The sequence below is a fragment of the Leuresthes tenuis genome, unplaced genomic scaffold, assembly GCF_036924035.1.
Source record: "Leuresthes tenuis unplaced genomic scaffold, fLeuTen1.0.hap1 SCAF_2, whole genome shotgun sequence".
In the NCBI taxonomy this organism is placed as follows: domain Eukaryota; kingdom Metazoa; phylum Chordata; class Actinopteri; order Atheriniformes; family Atherinopsidae; genus Leuresthes; species Leuresthes tenuis.
In genome coordinates this window covers 10,684,524-10,690,523 of record NW_027325356.1, presented here as the reverse complement: position 1 = coordinate 10,690,523, position 6,000 = coordinate 10,684,524, and the positions used below count along the sequence as shown (strand labels likewise).

Below are 6,000 nucleotides of genomic sequence, written 5' to 3'. Positions count from 1 at the left end.
AAAATCATACATATAACGTGTTCATTTAATGGTTAGAAGTGCATGAAATATTTACTGTAAGCTGTAATTTGACCTACCATATTCTGTTTTACCTACCTACTACAGATATATTTATTACCTTTTTAAGGATATGACACAAATGGAAAATATTTGTAACACAATGTTATGTTATTTATTACCAAGGGAATTGGTTATCAGTGTTACTGCTCAGCGTCCAAGCCAGTGCTTTAAATAAGAAACGTTCACGTTTTTATTATGAAAGTTCTACCGGAAGGGTTTGTTTTTATTGTCGTAGACTTGACGGTGGACACACACAGACAGGGAATTCGCTGTCAAGAGGGTGGATGCCTAGAGCTGGTGAGCGATGCTTTGATTAACTCAACGTGTATTTACAATTGTTTCGTATTTTATTCAAGCTGTTTAGGGTTTTCTTTTGGTAAGTGTGATACTAGCTGTTGATGACCTGCAGGGAAGTACCACCTGGCCGCTTACATTAGCTTTAGCTCCTTACCAGCCCTTACAATCGTGTCGCAGAAGGCTAGCTGAGTAGCTAACAGTAGCTGGCTTAGCTTCGTAGCTAGCCAGCTTAGTACCAATGCATCGGTAATGCGTCCATTATCGGACGCATCTTAGTCTAACACGTTCATTTGATTTATTTCGTTATTGTTGAACTAGTAGAATTCCGCAACCCCTCGGTGAAATTGTTTCTGTGAGGGCCGCCGAAGCACATAACATTATTGCTGATACCGATACTTATTTATTTCCACACTAACCCAGCATGCTGCCCTATGTTGAAGCCCCTGCGCGAAGGCTAGCGAAGGAGGAGCGATTGCCGCTATCTTACATTTCTGTTGTCAATGCCCCCGGATTGTGGCTGTGAGCACAGCTTCAGGGTTGACCCATGTCTCGGCAACGATTACCCGTGGCAACGCAGGTAAGGCAGGAGGACGACTTAAGAAGGTTTAGCTTTAGCTTGTGACCTGGTTTGTATTTATGCATGTATGTCCGATAACGGACATGGGCGGTCTCAGTTTGAAGTTGGGCGCTGCAGTCGATATTAAAGCGGAATGTTAACGTTAGATAAACGGACGACGGAGACAGAACTTGCATACCGTAGCGATAGATCTATCATTACAGTGGCAGCGTTAGTAGCCTTTAAAAAATGCACTAGCTTGCTAGGTAGAAAGCTGATACTATGTGGCCACTGTGCGATTGTCTGGACTGGAACGCTGCGGACCCAGTATACCCGGGTAGCATATAGCCAACTGTCTGTGTCGCCGTGGCGTTTTGCTGTCACTCGCTTTTCGAACATTTGCCGTGTTGATGCACTGTGATACTGCAGAAGCATTCCCGGTGACACCGAAATGGGGGCGTTAAAAGGCCGTATTAATAGCTGCGACATAGTGTTCCCATGACTTGGGCTATGTCATCCCAGAGAGTTTCGATGAAACCGGCTAACTGCGCTTGCGGGGATTCAGTTACACCTTCCTGCTAAATAGTGACCACGTCTTAAAATAACACCGTTTTCATCACAAAACTAACTAAACACTTTGTCTAGTACCTCACTGAAGTTCTAGGAATGTTGGCGAACTGTGCCTGTGTTTGCATTAGGAGCTAGTCGCCCAAGAGTTGCCTTTCTCTGTTCAATAACGTGTCTAGAGCAGCACTATAAAACAGCCCATTCAGTGTGTGTTGAAATGTGTGCTGGTTCAGCATTTGGCATATGCACTACAATATCGAAAAACAACTTCTGTTGATTGTACAGATTCATAAGAGAGCAACAGTAGCTCACACAAGCACAGTAAGCTCTGTTATGTGACTTTATATACTCTATACAGTACAGAGGAGATGTATGTAATTGCATAAATAAATAACATTGACCCAGTTCTCTTGAGGGCTGTAAACAGCCACAGTCTAGCCTAGCCTGTCTGGACATTAGGTGGCATTTGTTTCTTGCTCCTGTCCTTCAAGTATAGTAATAGTAGCAGAAGGAACCATTTTGCTGTCCATACTATCTAATCACATCAAGTAAAGAGATTTGTCTTGATCGGAATCAGTTATTGGTTGTGTGAGGGCTACAGAACTGGTCATAAGCAACCACTGTGCTTTCTCATTTACATTGCGCTATAAGGATTTATTATACTCTGTTAGTGTTGGTTTTATGTTGAGTAGGCTACTATTTAGATGGTAATGGCCATAAGATACTTTTACATTTACATTAAGGGTTCATGGTACGGGTATTGGTTTCCTTTTGTTGAGTTTTGCAGGCTTATGCACCTCATAAAAACAACCTTGAACCTACAGTATGTGTTGACATTAGCACCAGCTGTGTCACCATGGAAATGCATGCTTTACTCTATAAATTCCTGTCTCTGCTTAAGCTCATTCTTTTCAGGATCTCACTCAGCTGTGTTCTTGAATGGTTGACATAGTTCTTGGACTAATACTTGGACTCCAGTTGTTTTTCTCTCTTATTAATGCTGTCAGTATTTGTCAGCATGTGATATGACCGGGAGTGACACTTTTCCTCAGTCTTATATTCAGTCCGGATGCATGTGTGAGGAAGTCAACATAGAGTCACAAGATTACTGTTTGCGCTCGCCATGGGTGGAGTTCCAGGGATGTTTCCTTAAACTAAGGAGCTTTCTAGTGTTATTGTTGGTGCACGGATTTAGATTATGCAGGTGAGTGTTACAGTGAAGTCTATTCTGGTGCAGGGTGGAAATAATTCAGGCCGTGTTATTGTTGGGGATTCCTTCCAAATGATAATATCTGCACGTCAAGTTTTTTTTTCCGTTGTTTTAAGTTCAGTCATGTGGATTGTTTGGGTGTTTTCCCCTCTGTGGTCAGTAATAATTATTTTTTTAAATCTACCAAGAGTTTTTTTACAGAACCATCTTCTAAACAGCAGCTTTTACAGGAAGGAGTAACATTCAGTTTGTCGCTAACTCAAGTATTTGCCTATAGACATTTTCTTAGTTTGTAATGGCTGGTGTGCTTATACTTGGAGAAGTCTCACTCTTTAATTTCACTCTCATATGGTCAACCCTGAATGTAGGGACTGTACCTTGGCCAATTGGTCTCAGAGGGGTAATTGTTTTGATGGGGATGGATGGGCAAAGCTGTAAAACAAACAAAAAAAAATGTCTGTTTAAAAGCAAATATAAAAATAGTCTTTGTTATTTTTTACACTCACTGAAGGAAACAGTCCACCTCATGCCACAATATTTTTCCTCTTCAAAACATGCTAGATTCTGTGTTGCTAGAAAAACGGTAATATGTATAATTTTTGCATTAAAAGTGGTTTATTTGAATGTTTTGGTTTTTTTTTTTCAGATCCTGCTAAAACAAGTCAATTAAATCCTTTCTCATTGGGAGTAGTAGCACGTTTAGCCTGAGTGTGCTGAAGGCTGCAATGAATGCAGAAACTAGAGTAACGTCCTCTAACTACTATTACCTTGCAGGGGACAGTTCTGCAAGCTACGACAGCATGAGAGTAATGAGACATTACACTGTATCCTGCAGGCTGTGGTGGACAGCAGTTTTTGATAAACTTTCTGTGATAGGGTAGCTTATTACTTTTGATGCGAGTGCAAATGTTAGCCTTTCACAGCACAACTAGAATAAGGGAATGTGTGATTTCCTTGTCTGTGTGTACTAACCGTTAGGGACTTTGTAGAAGTGCACATGGTCCTCTACATCCTGCCGTTTGGATCAGCGTCGCCCACACTTTCCATGCATGGACATATTATCCGTCCATTGTGGAGATGTGGATGGTGTCGGTTCTCCTGCAAACTTTCTCCCCAAAACAAGCATCCATTTTGTTCTGCTCCCATCTTATTTGTCTGGTATGTTGTTTTTCTGAAAAGAGGTTGATCAAGGCGCACGCACAGTCGGCCCACTCAGTCCTCACGGTTAAAAGCATTTGGGCTGCATGCGGTTGATTGCAGGGGGAACTGCTGAACCTTTGCATAATGGCGAGAATGACGAAATTTACGTGAAATGGATGTTGTAGCCAAACGAACGTGCTTACGAAACTGAGCTACCAGCTGTCTTGTAGATGTGAAAATCAATTGATCAAGCTTGGTTTTTCCTGTCAGTTTCGCAGTATGATGTTATAGTCTGTTAAGTTAAAAAAAAAAAAAAGGGCGTTTAAAAGCCATTTTAAACACTTTCTTGTTGTACTCAAAAGTCAGATGTTTGTGGATGTTGGCTCATTTTTTGACTAAAGTTGAAAAGACTGCAGGTAGAGAATCCTGCAGCCATGGGGGGGCTTATTTGAGCATCTGCAGCCTGTGAGTTAGACCAAGTAATTTCTCTTTTTTTTTCCTCTTCTTTCGACACATTTTTGCATGAAAAAAAACTTGCATAAGGGGACTTGAACATAAAGCAGTCTGTTAACTATAAACTAAAAAAAAAAAATTAGCCTCATATTATAAACTATATTGTAATATTTTGATGCTTTGAAGACAGCAGTCTTGTATTAGTGATGCTTTGTTGTTGAAAATGTTCCGAAACTGTGGTCTTTCAGTCCATATTTTGAAGCAGCTAACAGATAAGAATGGTGGGGGGAGGGCTCGCAACATGGGAAATCTCTTGGGAAACCAGTTTAGTCTTAGTTTGTGGTCAGCTATTTGCCCCTCAGTCAAACGTTCCCAGTGAGATGCACGGCTGCTCACGCCCCAAGGAAGACCAAATACTGTAAAACAAGAATCAGTGCTACCGTGAAACTCATGTATAACGTGTTGCTTATCTTTATCAAACCCTGAAAATAGTTTGCTTTTGCTTTTTCATGAGCATGCCAGAGTTTGAAGATTTAATCTTTTGTTTAAAGGCGTTTTACAAGTGACTCTAACCTCTGTTTAACTTTTTAAGCGTACAAAAGCATGGATTTTACTCTAATAAAGCCATCGTTGGTGAAGGGAAACGTTCTCTCCTCTCTGGGTAGGTTGTTGCCTTTTGTTACCCATAAGCACTTGAAGATAAGTTGTTTTAGTCCTCATTTATCCAGAAATAATTTAGCTTTTTGTGCACTTAAGCATTGATTCTTGACTTCTATGGCATTTCCACACGTTGTGTTGTTGTGCCTAAAGATTACAAATGTATTCTTGCTATTGTTCTGGCTGAAAATGCAGCACCCTGGTGGTTGGAATGCAACAGAACCTGCTCAGTATAGGCTGAGGGAAGCATTTTCATCCCCACAGGTTTTCACCAGGCTTTCATGAATGGAACTGACGTCAGAGCCTTTCATCACGGCTCTCACTTGTTGAAACCCACTGGTTGGACTAACTAAACACACACTATTGTACATGGCTGTTTGAAGAGGATATCTCAGCTTATTCTGTTTGCTTACTGCTGAATACTAAAAGTCATTTGTGCTTTGGGCAAATGCTCAGATTAGTTCAAATCAGATGGGGCTTTATCAGTTGGCATTCGTTTGCCCATGTCAGTCGTCTCATTTACTTTTCTGGTTGTACTTTACGTAATAAGGAAAGGATTACTTTTAAACATTTCTTTTTATTTTTTGGGGGGGTGCTGGACCTTAACATCATGATACGTTGCAAATGTGACTCAAACCTGTGGAGCGGCATCATTTGCACTTGTTTTCATTTATCTTATTAATGTGTGTATATTTATTGTTGTTTTTCGTATGTTTTTTAAATGTTTTACTTCTCTATTCTTTCAATAAGATTCTGCTGTAACGTCTGAGTTTTCCCTCACGGAGCTCAATAAAGGTTTATTCTATTCTAATACGATATCAGCTTCTTATCTGGTTTTGCTGACGCAATCAGAGCAGTTTCACTTCTTATTTAGGAAGCTGTCTACCACTAATAAAAGGTCCGTCATGATTGGCTGTGATTTAGTTCACTTTCTTTCTTTTTTTTTTGTGATAAGGGAGAACAATGTGTTTTGGATCTAAACTGTCTGAACAGATATTGGAGCAAAACAGGATTAGTTTTTAGGGGGGGGGGGCAAAAAAACATTGACAGAAACCAGAAA

General features: G+C 40.5%; 1 protein-coding gene across 2 annotated transcripts in view; it reads left to right on the top strand.

Annotated features, from left to right (window-relative positions):
- The first annotated feature begins 291 nt into the window (after positions 1 to 291).
- The window catches only part of garre1 (granule associated Rac and RHOG effector 1), a 30,494-nt gene continuing 24,785 nt past the window's right edge, over positions 292 to 6,000 (top strand). For both annotated transcript variants that reach the window (XM_072380163.1, XM_072380164.1), the window contains exon 1: positions 292 to 357. The gene's annotated coding sequence lies outside the window, so the exon portion shown is untranslated. The remainder of the gene's footprint in view (positions 358 to 6,000) is intronic.